The sequence below is a fragment of the Panthera leo genome, chromosome F3, assembly GCF_018350215.1.
Source record: "Panthera leo isolate Ple1 chromosome F3, P.leo_Ple1_pat1.1, whole genome shotgun sequence".
Taxonomy (NCBI): Eukaryota; Metazoa; Chordata; class Mammalia; order Carnivora; family Felidae; genus Panthera; species Panthera leo.
This window is the reverse complement of record NC_056696.1, coordinates 37350230-37367249: the sequence shown is the minus strand read 5'-3', so window position 1 is coordinate 37367249 and position 17020 is coordinate 37350230. Positions and strand designations below refer to the sequence as shown.

At 40.9% G+C, this 17020-nt stretch overlaps 1 protein-coding gene across 2 annotated transcripts in view; it reads right to left on the bottom strand.

The window, feature by feature from the left end:
- Positions 1 to 6938, bottom strand: part of NEK7 (NIMA related kinase 7) — a 158264-nt gene extending 151326 nt beyond the window's left edge. For both annotated transcript variants that reach the window (XM_042925559.1, XM_042925560.1), the window contains exon 1: positions 6653 to 6938. The gene's annotated coding sequence lies outside the window, so the exon portion shown is untranslated. The remainder of the gene's footprint in view (positions 1 to 6652) is intronic.
- Between the last annotated feature and the right edge of the window lie 10082 nt (positions 6939 to 17020).

The window sequence follows — 17020 nt, the reverse complement described above, 5'->3', positions numbered from 1 at the left end:
TCCTTCCTACTTATAAAAACAGAGAATGATTACAGGAGTGATAGGAGAACTGCCTGATAAAATACAACTCTTCATCAACAGCTGGTATTTTAAACACTCAAGGTCATAAAATGATAAAGCCATGTTGAAAACAACATGACATTTAACAATGAAAATATTTATCAAATGTAGAAACTTTATTAAAACTTTAAATGTATGTTGAAAGTTGTTAAAAATGCCAGTTTTTACTGAGTACGTTCCCTGCCATACTATTCTTAATGTGTTCTAACACCAGACTGTAAAGAAAACAAAAGTGAATTTGTACGTTGCCATAAGAAACTGAGAATAAAATATCAATTGTCTCCCATAAATTAAACCATCAATAAGCATCCTTTCTGTATATCTTTCAACTAACTTGTATTTGTTAAATAAAAAACCATGCCTATAAAGTGTTTGCAATAAGGGCATGTCATTTTCCTAAAACAAATTACCTATTGTCCAGTTCTGGTATCCTTACGACAGTATGCAAACAGATCACATTACTTTACTGTATGGTCCACCAGTTAGATATAAAAAGCAATGGAAAGTTTGCAATCCCTTTCATTTTAGAAGTACAACAACTTTTCATAAACATATCTGTTCAATTTTCCCAATCCTAATGTAGTAGAGGATATGTGGCTTTGTTATGGTTACAACCACAACAAAAATTACAGTAATCTGCCAGGTAAATATGAGAATATGAGGAAAATATTCTCACGATAACAAAAAGCAAAACTGTAAGACTACCAGAAAGAATATTTTTAATTTTGCCATTTCCAATTAGTATTTAAGGATCGTTTTGCAACTCCCATTTTTCATTATCCAAAATATAACCCCCCCCCCCCCAAGCCTCTTGTGTTTTTTCCTGCCTGAGGAACCAAGGATTAATGCCTTCTCCCCATACTCCAAAAAACATAAAAACATTCTCAAACATGGGAACCAGTAAATTATGAATATGGAAATCACAGAGCAGAGAGGAAGAAGAATTCAAGCAGAGAACACAGAACAGACAGCAGACCTAAGGCACAGTGGGCAACAGGGCCTGTCATCAGAAGAAACTGAGAACAGCAGATGCGTTTCCTACCACTGAAGGTCCTAAAAACAGAAATAGGTGAAATGAAACTAACACTTAGAGCCTACTATCATACCTTTACAAAGATGTTTTCATTTATTCCTCAAAGCAATCTTACCTGAGCTGAGAAAACTGGAGCCCCAACCAATCAAGTAATTCAACCAAGGTCATAGAGTAAGAGGCAAACCCAGGCTTAGTCTTTTTCACATGATGGTAAACACAGAAAATGATCAGTATTTGTGCAGCAGGGTTGGATAAAGGAAAGAGGCTCCTTGTAGCTGGTGGCAACCAGCCTGGAAGTTCCGAATGCCCCAGGCCCTACCTGGCTACCCGGAGAGACAAATACTCTGGCACACCCAGAACTCACTCCTGGCTAGGGCTAGGAAACTCCACTGAGTGATGTCAAAGCCATTGCATTTTCCATTCCATTCTCTGGCTTCTCAGCAGCTGCACCCAGGTCAGCCTACAGCCAATTCTTAAAACAAAGGGAGGAGGTATCCCACACACAACCCAAGCCACATACACCCTGACTTCAGGCCCTCTCCAGTAATTTTTTTAAACTGGGAGAAAGTCTTTTATAAAAGACTACATCAATTTTTTCTAAACAAACAAACAAAAAAAAGACGAAGAAGAAATCTGCCCACTGTCTTGCTCATGCCAGAAATTCCCCCTAAAAGTAACAGAAGCAGTCATTCCAATCAGCCTAAAATAAAAACTATGAGTTAAAGAAACACACCAAAATACATTTATATTAAAGTGTTATCTGTCAATCAAGCAAAGATTAAATATATGACATCAGATTCCATCTTGGTTTAGTAAGAGAGAAGCTAGAGAGGAGCACATTCATTCAGTGTCACAGGATAGGTGTGGGGACCCCAAGAGGCAAAGAATGATAGAAAACTTTGAAAAAGCAGATAAATGTAAAAGAGGTTCTAAGACTTATGAAGTCTCTGAGATGAAACACAAAATTGGGGTATGAATAACTGGGCATTATTCTGAGGGGACTGGGAAAGATCAAGAGATTGTCGCAAGCATTCAAGAACCAAAAAAGGCTATGAAATACTCCTGTGGAAAATACACATCAAGCCAAACATCAAAGGTCTAGAATCTTATTTAAATCTTTGGTATTATCTTCTAGAGCTGGGGTGGGCCTCCAGCCTATTTGTGCAAATAAAACTTTACTGGAACACAGCCAATGACAGAGACCATACAGCTCACAAAGTCAGAAACATTTACTCTCTTGTCCTTTAGAAAGTTTACAAACCCCTGTTCTATACAAAAGCAGCCTGGAATGAGAAAGTTACCCTTAACTACTCACTTACACTGATTATCAACAGAAGACCCATAGCAAGATTTACAGAAAGGTCTATCTCCATTAAGTAACAGTATTTCTAAATTTTTACAGACCAATTAAATAAGTTCCATTCACTTATACCCTGTTCTGATTAACACCGTGGATAGCTATTACAAAACAGTTCATTGTGTAAGCTCATTATATAAATAATACGGCAGAGCTGTTACTTTGACAAATGTTACAGTTTTCCTGCTCAAGAAAAATAAGAAATGTTTCATGATCAGGGCCCCTGGGCAGCTCAGTCAGTTAAGCATTTAACTTTTGATTTCGGCTCAGGCCACGATCTCATGGTTCATGAGTTCCAGACCTCGAGTCAGGCTCTGTGCTGGCAGTGCAGAGCCTGCTTGGATTCTCTCTCTCCGTCTCTCTGCCCTTCCCATGCTCTCTCTCGTGCTTTCTCTCTCTCTCTCTCTCTCGCTTTCTCTCTCTCAAAATAATAAACTAAAAAAAAGAAAAAAGAAAGAAATGTTTCATGATCATCTATCTGCCATCCGTATTCTCACTGCTCACTAAAAACCATGAAACACATTCTCTGTTTTCATCAGAATGAAAAAATATTTTATGAAGATATGTAACATGCGGTGGTAATCAAATTATTACTCATCAAAAGAAGAACCAGTAGTTTGGAAGTTTTCTAAGAGTGAATTGTTATACATTAGTTTTACACACGTGAAAAAATTCTCAACTGCCATTTTATCCTGCAAATAAACATATTTCATTACAATTATATAACCAAATGTTATCGGGGAGCCTGAGTAGCTCAGTCGGTTAAGCATTTGACTACGGCTCAGTTCATGACCTCACGGTCTGTGAGTTCGAGCCCTACATCGGGCTCTGTGTTGACAGCTCACAGCCTGGAGCCTGCTCTGATTCCGTGTCTCCCTCTCTCTCTCTGCTCTTTCCCTGCTCGCGCTCTGTCTCTCTCAAAAATGAAATAAAAACATAAACAAAAAAAATTATAACCAAATGTAATTTGCCTATATTCCCTACAAAAATGAGGGGAGGAGGAATTAAACTGAAACACTCAAAATATGAAGAAACACTTCTTAAAGCATCTAGCAATATATTTATGAAAATGTCAATAAAGTAATTGCGGATAAAGCAGTTCAGAGAAACAATAATCACATACGTCATTTCCAAGACATCCTCAAGCATTACACTAAGTATATTACCATGTTTTATATATAATGTACTAACTAAAATTCCACCCACAAAACTCTAGAGCAAATACCTGAAAGGACAAATATTTTAATTTGAAGGAAACCAGGAATGTAGACAAGAGGGCTGCTTTGTGTAACTGCAGCTACAGTGAAAATTTTTTAAATACCAAAACCTATTTAAAAAAAAAAAAATCAAAGGAAACAAACCTGAAAGGAGTTTTGCAACTTATTATCTAATTAAACAACTTCTTTTCCAAAACTGCATTTAATCACCATTCTCTCTTTTCAGATACCCTGAATGGTGGCTACCTTAGTAACACTACAGAGATACATTTTAAAACATGAGACAGTTTGGTTCTAGAAACTCTGTAGACGTCTCTAATGATATCTCAGACCACATCTTTATGGAGGGGAAAAAAAGGAAATCTACATTTCAGTAAGGGCACACTAGTTGAGAAGAAAAGAGCACCTGAATGTTTGCAATAAATCAGAGCTCAAAACTTTCTATTGTAACCAGCAGGAAGATGAAGGGGAGGGAAGCGTGAGATTAAATACTTACATACACAAACTATAACCGCGTTTTCAGTCATTTAAAACGACAATTCTGATTTTTACAATTTGGGTACGTTATTAAGCTGGCCTTAAATCTCCCCTCCTCCACCAGTATGTTGCCATCATACCAGACGTGCTTTCCTCATTCTTGGAGTAAGTGCTGTTTTATTGCACTGGAAAAGAGCTCTTGAAATTGTCCAGCCAGGAAAATGCCTAAGTGGGAAAAGGAATGGAGGGTGCTACAGGTATGATCTTCATAAACGAGCCTGAATAGTAGTCCCGAGTATAGAATAAAACTGCACTGAAGTTACGCTCTTTCCTTTTTAAATTGATACAGATTTTTAACCGTGGAAAGATTCCAAAGTAATTGTGGAAAAGTTTAACAGTTTAGATTCTGACATTCCCTGGTTTTCGTTTACAGGTAATTTCAGAGTAAAACTCCGTGAGTCTACCTGGACATTTAGTTTGATCACCTTCGTTTCTTATCAACTATAAAGCTTCAATCGCGGTGGTGAGTCCAAGATGCAGCTCAATTATGAAACGAGACGTACACGACGGGTCAGAGAAAATTGGAACTTCCTCTCCTTTATTCTTTATTCTATTTCTCATCCCTCAGACTGGGAACCCTCCACCAGCAGACATCCTTCCAGGAGGAACTTTCTCTCCCTCCTCCGAGCCCAGGGCTGGGGTAGGAAGTACCCGCCCTCCCGAGCGGGGAACCGCGGTGTCCTCGCCGCTTATTGGCTGTGGAAGCCGTCAGTGCCGCAGAGGGCGGGGCCTCCCGGCAGAGAGCAGAATCTCAGGCCCGCACCTCTCCGAGGGTCCGTGGGCTTCCCAGCCCAGAGAAAGCAGCCAGCCTCCACTAGGGGTTCCTTCCCCTTTTTTATTTTGCGAGCCCTCCTCTCTCAACGTCCCCATACAGTTTCTGCCCGTTTGACTCCTCCACGAGGCAATTTTTTCTAAGCTCCAACATCTCTTCCCCACCCCAACAAGCTCCCAGTCTAGGACCAAACAGAAGATGCTGTGGTTTGGGGAGTTAAGCAAGCTGTGGACTGCATCTCCCGAGGATAGCAGAGAATTCCTTCCTCTGTAAATGATAACTGTTTAAGTTTTATGTTAACTGTTTTAAGTGCATTGGCCTTCGGCAAGCATTAAAGCCAAGAAAACTCGGCACCTCTTGAGTAAGAGTTGCCACTTTCAAAGTATTACAGGGTTCATTGTATCTCCTGTTTAACTATCCACCGTTTTCAGTGTTTTGTCCGGTTGTCCCTAATACTAGGTCATACCTGCAACAGCTCAAGCTCCTGTACAAAATAAGTTTATCATACATACATTCTGTACTTTATCCTATAGAGCAACCTGGCGAGAGACACAGCTATCGCCTGCAAGGAGTGTGCATACTTCTTGAAACTACAAACTCTTTGGAGGAAGAATTAGACACAGTGGTTCTGTTATGATGGATACATGATGTTCTACAAACTACACGCATTTGATTTTTTTCAACAGCATCTTTATGATCAGCAGAGGAGGAAAATCATTTCATTTTTGTAATGTGTTTCAGACTTTCAGTTCCATCACCAGAACTGCCTCATGATGGGAGCCTATCTTATTGTAAAATAAATACAGTTTTAGTATTTATCCCTAACAAGGACTACAGCTACGAGAGAACACGATTTATCTATTTGATACATCATTTCCCAAGGCCTACAGCATACAGGAAAGAGACAAGAAGGTTCTTCAGATCTCACTGCAGCATCTGCTAGGTTGTGTTGCTTCCTGACACCGTCCTTGGGTAATGTGGCCAACTCATTTTTCTTTTGGGGGGTGCCCTTCGCCTCTCTAGCCTTGGCCTCAATTCTCTATTTCTTTTCCATTACCACGATTACCAGCAAAGTTCACTATTGCCTTGCAATCTCTCTCACATTTGCTAATCCTGACAGGGTCCCACTAAAGCCCGTTCTCCAACAGGTCCGCCGTCCTCTCTCTACTTCTCAAGCCACTTCAGCTTCTCGCTTAGCTGCACGGCTCCCACCACCCACTGTCTCCAGTGAACTTCACGCCTCTAAATCTGGCTGCTGCCGAATCCTGACAGCTGGACTTAACCAATCGGCGAGGGATAAATAACCGCCGCCGCCAATGAGCGGCAGCCGGGGGGTGGGAGGCGGGACTTCGCCTAAGTTCCTCGGGTCCTGAAACCAAAGACCTGTTGCCGCCGCCGCGGTGGCCGCGGAGTTTCTTAGTTACCGCGGCGCCCACGGCGGCCGAGGCCGCCAGAGCCCCCGCCGGGCACAAAGCTCCTGCCGCCCGCTCCCGCCACTGCCAACGAACTGGACTGAAACCCCCACCCAGCCCGAACGCGGCGCGCCCCGCCCCAACTCCCCCGGCGGGGGGATCCCGGAGGCCGCCCCGCGCCCTCCCGACCTCCCCCCCACCCCTCCCGGCTCCGCAGGCGGTCCCACCCGGCCGGGGCCGCCCGAGACCCCGGCAGCCACTCACCAGGAAGTTGGGAGTTTTCCGTTCTCCTGCCCGCGAGGGACCCGGGGCGTGCGGGCGGGCGGCTCGGCCAGGCGGCGCCGCGGAAAGGCCCGCTGGGCCGGGGGCTGTAGCTGCGAGGCCGGGAGCCGATCGCCACCTCCCGCCGCGCCGCCCCCGCGGACGCTGCAGGCGCGGGCCCCCACCCTGCGCAAGGAGAGGCGCGTCCCGAGTGCGAGCCTAGCGGCGGCCCATCCTCCCGAGACTCCCGCTCCTCCTCCCGCGGCCGCCGCTGTCAGGAGTGTAAACATCCCGGCATCCCCGAGGAGAGGGGCGGGGCGGGCGCCGGCCCCTCCCCGCGCCCCGAGTCCCGCGCCGCAGGTCCCGCCGGCTGCGCGCCCCGGCCTCCCGCTCTCCTCCTCTAGGCGCCGTGCACCCCGCCGCTTCCCCGCTGGAGCCGAAGCCGTCGGAGGGGGCCCCTCTGGCGTGTGGCTCCCTGTTGTCAGGCCTGGCGGGATGGGCGGGGGGTGTCCATCTGCCCCCCCCCCCCCCGCCCCGCCCCGAGCCCCCTTCCCTTACTTGGAGCCAACTTCCCTCTGGGCCGGGTCGGCTGCTTTTTGAGAACTTGTCTTTTATCCATTTATGTTCAAATTATCCCACTTGCAAGCAGTAAGCCGAACCGGTGACGTCCCCTTTCTTCTGGATCACAGCGTTTTGATCCCATCCTCTTTCACTAGGTGGTTTAAACTGACTTTACGCTAAGCACACCTTACATTAAAGAGGCCTAGCTTAGAGAACAATGGCTTTTAGGACATGTCTGAAAGGTGAACGAGGTGGTTTTGTATTGGGAATCTTTGGCGGGGGGGGGGGGGGGGGGAAGAGTAGGGGGGGAGGATATACCAGAACCCTAGTACAGGAACTGCAAAAGGCTTTACTACTTCGATAACTGGACACGTATTACTGGGAGACGACAGCTAGGAGGCAGTATGGAGTCAACCACACTTTGATTCTAATCTCAGTTCAGGGATTATTAACTTTGTGACCTGGCCTCAAGTTATTTTACCTCTCCCGGGTATCAGTCTCTTTGTATAACGAGAATAGTAATAATACTCATCTCTAGGATTACGGTTAGAAATGAGATAAGCAAAGTGCTTAAATACAAGAGCCTAACATGTAAGTACTCATTAAGTAGTTGTTACTGCCCTTAGGTCTTTCACTAGTTGGACTTACCTACCAAAGGGTAGAGAGCCAAGAATGAGTAGATTATAGCTCAAATACTTCAAAAGTTAACGCTATGTAGTTAATATTTGGAAAGTTTATTTTTAGTAAAAAATAATAATAAAGATCTCAAGAAAAGATGTTGATTCGATTGGCTCAAGAAGTAATAATAAATATACTAGGCACTGTTCTAAGTAATGAAGATACAATACTTACCAAGATACAAAGTCCCTGCTATCATGGAGCTTATATTGTAGCAGAAAGGCAATAATAATAATCAAAAGCCAGTAAATACATACTATGTCAGATGGTGATTCATACAAAAATGAAGCAGGATAAGGACACGGACAGGGAGCATGCTGTTTGAAATATACTTATGTGGGAAGGCCTCTGACATTAGAGCAGAGACCTGATGGAAGTGAGAAAATGAGCCATGAACAGCAAATGCAAAGATCCTGGGTAGAAGTGGGCTTGGCATGTTTGAGGAATAACCCAGAGGTAAGCATAGCTAGAATCCAGTGAACCAAGGGAAAATACTAGCAGATGAGATCAGAAGAGGGGGTAGGTACAGGAAGGGGCAAAATATAGAACCTTGTGAAGTTTTAGAATTTATTCTGAATGAAGTGGAGAGCCATTGGAGGGGTGACCAAATCAGACTCAGTTTAGGAGAGAAGAGCTGCACTTTGGGAATAGACTGCAGAGTCAGAACAACTAGAAGAGGAGACTATTCCAATGGCCAGGTAAAAGATATTGATGACTTAGACCATTGTAGTAATAACAATGGTCAGATTCCAGATATATTTCTAAGATGCACCGGTTATATTTATAAGATGCAGCCAACAAGACTGGCCAGTGGGTTGGATGGGGGGTAAAAAAGGAGGCAAAGATGAAGCCAATGAAGTTGGTATTTGAACCAGATCATTCTGCCACATCACACCAAATTAAAATCAGTCAGTCAAATAAGAACAGTGTCACTTGAGTCATACATAGGCAGGAAATAGTCAAACTTTTGCAGGAAAAATAATCAGATATTGCCCAGGTAAAGACAGTTCAACCTTCCTACAGGAAGTAGGATTAAAGCTTGGGGGGAGGGGAGCTTTTTGTGTGTGTTTTACTATCTTTTGCACTATCTTTTAAAAAGTGTAGATAGATTGTTAGATAATAAAACATCCCACTTGAAATAAATTTCAGATTCATCTACAGACCAGATATTTCATTGGTGTGAAGAAAATGCATACACCTTATGAACACGGATAAGCAAATAAAATGAGCTCAGGAAGCCCTTGTAGTCACAAAGACTTTGTCTAGGAAATATCCTATTAGTGGCTACAAGGTGTCCAAAGTATTGAGATCATCTGTGTGTGTCCTATTCCTTCACTTGAAAAGACAATAAAGTTACAGCTATGTAGTAGTAACAACCTTTCAAAGGTTGTTAAGACTGTCAGACCTGAATCCACTGCACTTTCTCCTTGTGACTTTTTATCACCTTATGTGGAGGTATGGGAGGGCTGCCCACGCCACCCGCCCCCCGGCGTGGAGCAAATGCTAATGGAAAAAAACGAGAGATCTGGCCAAGGGGGCTCCTCTAGCCCCACAGAGCAGAGTTCTGCTTCTATTCATCTCCCACGCAACCTTAATCCAAAAATGCTGTTTGGATCCACGAAACACCCTGATTGTAATCCTTTACCTAATTACCTAATGAACTATGTTTATACCTAATTACCATGTAATACATGCCATTAACTATCAGGTTAACTTTGCTGTGAATGATATTTGATTATTATACCTAAATTGGGGCGCCTGGGTGGCGCAGTCGGTTAAGCGTCCGACTTCAGCCAGGTCACGATCTCGCGGTCCGTGAGTTCGAGCCCCGCGTCAGGCTCTGGGCTGATGGCTCGGAGCCTGGAGCCTGTTTCCGATTCTGTGTCTCCCTCTCTCTCTGCCCCTCCCCCGTTCATGCTCTGTCTCTCTCTGTCCCAAAAGTAAAATAAAAAATGAAAAAAAAATAAAAAAAAAAATAAATAAACAGAAAAAAAAAAAAATGATTATTATACCTAAAGCCTGTCAGTTTATGCCGAGTCTTCATATTTTATTATTCGTATAGCTTTGCTGGCCCCCCATAATTAAACATAAAAATTAAAAGTAGCATTGATTACCAAAACCATTTTTATCCATAGGCTAAACCAGACCAGACGTTACATATACCAGGTTCATCGTAAATTCACCTCCTCTGTAAGGAGAGAAGCTTGCTAGAAAAAAATGTTTTTTCTAGTGAAGGATGATGAAGTAATATTAAAAATAAGTCTCCTTTGAAAAAGATCCTAGCCACTGGGGTAGACCAGAAATGTCTAGTCTTCTGGACTCACAAACATAGGGCTGGCAACAGGTGTACTTAAAAAGCTACTAGTGATATTGGCAGCCACTGAATTTGGCAGCTAAATGGTGATGAGGCTTAGTCAAGCTGTTGAAATGTCTGGACTAAACTGGGCCAAGAGGAGGAAGTCAAAGTGCAGACTGCAGACAACCCAGGGGAGATCACTTTTCTCTAGTCCTGGCTGTGGTCACTGTACAGTGTCAGAAAATAAATCTTTATCTTTCTTTGAAAACACTCATGAAAAATATTAGAAAGCTGTTTTTTCACTTTAACAGCCCCTTGCAATTAATTTTCAATGGATCATGTAAATGAGCTTCCTATGCAAATAATAAAACCAGCTTTAATTTTATTCTCACATCAAATCCCTAGAATTCAAAATCAGAAGGGCAACTCTGCTATGTCCCCATGATCTAGTTATGGTATTCTGAGAGTACAGTTCATAGTTAAAAGTTGTGGTATGTGTGGGGCGCCTGGGTGGCTTAGTCGGTTAAGCGCCTTATTCTTGATTTTGGCTTAAGTCATGATCTCACGTTTCGTGAGATCGAGCCCTACGTTGGGCTATGCCCCGACAACGGGGAGCCTGCTTGGAATTTTCTCTATCCCTCTCTCTCTCTTTCTTTCTCTCTCTCTCAAAATAAATAAACATTTTTAAAAATTGTGGCATACTGACAGTGGCTTTTGCCTGGCTATTTTTGCAGTAGTTACAAAACTGGGGAAACATTTTAATGCACCATATACATATTTTTATAATATATACCCTTAATGTAGGGAAATGTAATATTTTATATTGGTTGCAAAACAGGAAACAATACAACTAGCAGTCATGTTCGTATTATGATTTTCTGTGGTTAACAATCCAGTTGAATTTATGCTTTTTTGTCTCCTTAATGTAAAAGCCAGAAGGCCAATATGCAATGGGCCAAAAGTCAAAGCAATGAAGGAAATACATTTAAAAACGACTTCCCTTTTCACACTTGTACACTCTATCCTTGATTTGGAGCCAGACTGTGAGGCCATTTCACAGGACACACTCTCTTCAAACAATGGTGGCCTTCTCACAGAGTGTTCACGAGCACTCCTCAATTATCTGTGTTCACAGAGATTTGTGGCGATTTGCTCATCAATCCCAAAGATAATTTTTAAAAGTACAGGTTTCTCTAGAATATTTTGTGTGCATGCATCCACCCTGAGAAAGGGATGTGACAAATATCCTGTGATTTCACAAAGCAGAATGGAAAGGTGTCCAAGAGGTCTACCTAATCTGTGCCTTTCCTCTACATCTTCTGACTCATCAAGCTCTTTTTTGTGCTTTTCTCCTAACCCTGGGATGCACCGTATCCATTCAAATCTGAACAAATGGAGCAATTTTCATTTTTCCAAATGGGAAAAAAAATGACAAATAATAAGTGTTTCTCTTTACTTTTAGTATTTCTGCATGGTTAAACTGAGAGACTACTCTCAGGCTACAGATCTGAAAGTACGTCCTAACAAAGTCAACGCAAGAGGTGAAAAGTTGCATTCACTATTGTTTTTATCTTTCTAACCCTCTTTGCTGATACTTAAGCCTTATTGCTTAAAACATACATCTCACCAATCTTTTCCTCAACTGTTCTACTTAATGCCTGAAGTGTACTTTAAAACGCTTCAGTAATTATTTCTTAAGAAGTTCAATTGTACTGTTAATGTTCAATCTATTTGGAAATACAGGATGTGAGTAAAGCCAGATTTGGAATCATGCCACATCAAACTCACAGACATTCTTAAAGCCGGCTCTTATTGTCTTTCTGACAATAAGCCTAGTTAATCATAAGCAGTCTCAATATCCTCCACAATTTTGTCACTGAATTCATTGCTGGGTAAAATTCAAATTATGGAGACATTTTATTTCTTGTTTATTATCTCTATCATATCAGCTTTTTCATCTAAAAGTTAGTATTATGTAGAGGAAGGAATACCTAAGACAACACTCTGCAGAATAAAACAGTATCATTTCCAGAGCTTGAGAATTTGGGGGCAAAAATCAGAAACGTGCTTAAAAACTTGATGAAGTGCAGGTTCTCAAAGTCAGGGCAAGAACCTTTAAATTCATAAACCATTCAAGTACTGAAGAAGGCAAGCCAATATTTACCTATAGGCTTATGGGATAATCCGTTCTTTGAAAGAGTAGGAGCAAACAGTAGACTGTCAGCATGGAAACTGCAAACAGTCCTAATTGGACAATATTGTTACATTTGCTCATCAGTGTTATTTATCACTATATCACTAATGGATTCATTTAATCTGTGGAACTTTTAAATCATTTCCCAAAGTAATTTATATATAAATATATGATTATTATTTTTGTATATAGGCTATTTGTAAATGTTATTATAAAAGCTTATTTTGAAGTTGTATTTTAAATATACACGTAAAATTTATTTAAAGGTTTTATATATGTAAACAGCTTCAAATAATAATTTCGGGGGCCCCTGGGTGGCTCAGTCAGTTGAGCGTCTGACTCTTGGTTTCGGCTCAGGTCATGATCTCGCAGTTTGTGAGTTCAAGCCCCATGTCAGGCTCCATACTGACAGTGCAGAGCCTGCTTGGGATTCTCTCTCCCCCTGTCTCTCTGCCCCTCCCCTGTTCATGCTCTCTTTCTCTCTCTCAAAATAAATAAATAAAAATAATAATAATTTTAAAGTATATAAATACACACACACACACATACACACATACAATGCATAGTTTGGGCAACCCAAGTATGCAACTATTTAAAACTCCATTTTTTTCTTTGTTCTTTCCTTGCTCAAATTGAGAGATAAAAATAATCACCTTTTTCTGAAGACAAATAAATAATAAAATATTACTTCTTTGTGTTCTAAATTAAGTGAAATTAAATACTTTGTCAGGTCTATATCTTTAACTCTTAAATAGACAGATATGTTTCACTCTTTACAATAGGAAGTTTGTAGAAATAGCATAATGTAAATTAGAGATAACTGGGGGGGAAAACATGAAAATGAATTCTGTCATGTTTTGGTTTCATGAAACATGAATTAGTTTCAATTTCCTGTATGAATTTTTTAAAAATATATTTCTATTGTCACTACATAGCCAAGCCTTTATTTCTAATACCTAACTAACAATATTTTAGTCCACTTCCTGTCTTGAAATCTAAATATGTATAGCGATTATATTAAGTCAGAACAATCACACCATCTGAATCTTTGCGGCTGATTGTTTAGCCTCTAAAAGCTAGACATCTACTTTTATCACTTTCAGAACCTAATATTTTAATTCCCTTTGTGGATATTCTATGTATTTCCCTATTTCACAATTCTTTGAAGTTACGTGTACCTAAATGCTACAAAAATCAAAAGCAATACCCACATCTGTTTCTTAACACATGTGGAGATAATCAGCTGCTACATTAAGAGATTTTCGCACCAATAAGGTGGCAGCAGCTCATGAGCCAGTTCTGGGGCCAGTACAACTTTGGGATAGAATTCCATCAGTAGTTCACCTGTGGGGTTCTCCCTACGATGGCAGAGTATGATGTGATGCAAAGGAAAAGATGGTGGGACCAAGGTGTGGAATGTAGGTACCAACTCTAACAAAATGCGTGGAGGGTTTCCTGTTATCACCGCCCAAGATAGCAAAGGGAAAATGAAACTCCTGTATTAATAGACTTGCTCTTCTCCTTCACCAGTGAAGACAGAGTAGTAAAGTGTCCTCAGGTGAAACACGAAAAACTTCCAGAAGACGCAGCCAAGAATTAACTGCAAGAAGGAATCCCTAACTTTGCAGAACAGGCTCTCAAATACCCTTCTCTGATGAAATTTGAAATTGAATTTAGCTCATCTCTGGCCTGGTTTAAATATAACCTGTCCCAAAACAAGATGGGCTAGAATCACATAAGCTTACCTATTAGTTTATGTAAATCACAATAAGCTTACATAGTAGCTAGGTAGCAGTCCGGCTCCAGGAAAACATGCAAATAAGTCCAGTTTGTCCTTGTTTCACTTTTATTCCCCTCAGTACAGAGCTTTGTTCTTATTTGCCATCGTGGATTAACTGTACATGTTTACTTCTGTAGTTTGAAGAGTACTAAGTGTTAGTGCGTATCACTGTGTTTATTTTTCTGGCTGAAACTTGTGATTAGTATGCAGGCTTCTGTTCCTTTGGTTCCTAAATGTTTTTTGATCTTTGATATCCTTGTCAAAGTGTATATGCTTTTGGGGGAAAGCCACAGCACCTTTGAGGAGGAGAAGACAGTCTGAAGAGAACAAAGAATGAGATGCTCTACAAGGGAATAACGAGAGGGGACCCACTTTGGACAGTCCAGGAATGCTGTGCTGAAAAAATGACACTTAAAGTAGCAGCTAAAGGGTATGAAGGAGCCGGCAAGGAGAAGCAGCTGCCCTGATATGCAAAGGCAGCCACATCTGTCTTTCCTCCCTTCCACACAGAAGAAATGCAAGCAGGAGCTTACAGCCTCAGTTACAAAGATGTTAACTCAGTGGCTTCATTTTTATTAACTGAAAAATGGATTACTAGTGATGTAATAAATTAAGTTTCCATCTGTGAAAAGGAAAACTGGAAAATTTTTCTACCAAGAACACCTCAGAATTATGCCAATGCTTTGGGAAGGGTATATAATTATTCTTTTCTGCTTTTTCTCTTGCTTTTCTACCTCTCTCTTCTCACCCCTCCCCTCCACCATCTTCTTCCCTTCATCCTCACATACTTCTTCCTTCCTTTCTTCTTTCCTTCCCCAGACTTATTTACTAAATGTTTCCCATGAGTTAAAATTCTAGTAGATTCTGCAAATACAGCATTTCATTACTTCTTTTTTTTTTTTTTTTGTAACATTGAACCTCTGTGAGTTGGAATGCATCCCATAATTAATGATATCTTAGAATCAATGAACTTTGATACAATGGTCCACAGAATGAATCTCTGTTAAAAAAAAAAAAGAATATTCTGATTGAAATCTGAGTCTGAAATACAAATTATAACTAAATTATTATGCAAGGATTAGTGAGGAAGGCACTAAATCAAATTTTTCCTATTTCTTTTTAAGTTCTATTTAGATTTAGTTTACAATTCAATGTTTGCTGGTTTCATTGTTTTAATAATTTTAGAAATCTGAAAATGGGAAAATAATTTTGAGTAAATCTCGAAAAGCACATCCAGTAGTTGGCCACTATGAATAAAGCATTTATCACCACCAAGTGGCTGAATAGCTTAATTGCAGGAAAGAGTATGGATGGAAGGAAGGAAGGAAGGAAGGAAGGAAGGAGAGAGGGAAGTGGGGAGGGAAAGAAAGAAAAAGAAAGAAAGAAAGAAAGAAAGAAAGAAAGAAAGAAAGAAAGAAAGAAAGAAAGAAAAGGGGAAGGGAAAGGGGGAAGGGGAATGGAAGGCAGAGAAAGGAAAGAAAAGGAGAGGAGAGGGGAGGAGAGGAGAGGAGAGGAGAGGAGAGGAAGGAAGAGGAAGGAAGGAAGGAAGGAAGGAAAGAAAGAAGTTGCCAAGCAAACTCTTAAATGTTAAAAAAAAACTCTCCTAGGTGATAGCAAGTAGAGTGTATTGAGACTGGTTATAATCTCTACATTTCCAGTAGAAAAATTGAAAAAGAATAATAAGTGCCCAGAAAAGGTGGGAGTAACAAATACTTGTGAAGAAAAAGAGAAAAAGTACTCCTTTATATATTTGTGATTGTATTATCTTGGAAAAGAGTTCCATAAAAATGTGTGTGTGCGCACACATGCACACGTATATGCACACACGCATACACACACACATACACATAAGCCCAATCAGACGGATGTGAAATGCATGCATTTGCTAAAGTAGAGGTCCAAGGAAAGATACAGCTCAGGGGTTCTCAACCCCAGCTATACCAGACCTCATCTGCAGATATTCTGCTTCAATTAGTTTGAGGAGTCTTTGATAATTAATACTTTTAAGAAGCTCTCTAAGGGATCTTAATGTTCAGCTTAGGTTAAGAACCATGAGTAATTGCTATTTATTGAGTTCCTACTATGGCTAAAACTCCATAGTAAGTACCCTTGGGGGATATAAAGGGTTAAGGAATATAAAGTTAAATACTCTGAGGGGTGTAAAGAATAAGTTCTATAAAGAACACACAATAATATGATCCCCAACCACCATAAACTCTACCACTCTCATTGCTAAGTATTTGTGAGACTGGTATTAGATTAGTAGTGTCATCTGTTGGTATTGGCAGGATGCATGTGAACCTTCCATGTGCATACACACACACACACACACACACACACACACACACACACACACATGCCCAAATAGCACATTAATAAGACACACATAAAACATCGAAAGTCTCATGATTTGTTTCATTGTGCTACACAAGCAGTACCCTCCACCAGTGTTTCTCAAAATGTGGTCTGCGTTAGAATCATATGGAGAGTTTTTTAAAAATATCATTGCCCTACCCAGGACTATAGAATTTCAGAGAGTAGGCCTAGGGATTCTAGAAATCTGCATTTTTAAATAAGCTCCCTGATGATTCTAATTCACAAAAAATTTCCAAGCTACTGCTATAAATCAGTATTTTTTTTTTCCCTCCTGGGGATAGTGTTTGCCTATGTGAATGTGATCTTGGGACTTGGGGGTAGAGAGTGATATTATATCTAGGTAGTGAAATAAGTTTTGCCTGTGGTCAAAAACATTGCCTTAAGTCTTAATTACCAAATGTGTTAATGATGTATCAGTAATGGTCATTGTCAGGTGCAGGGAAATAGATTAAGTCGTTGTTGGCTATGTACAGTCCCTACATCCTA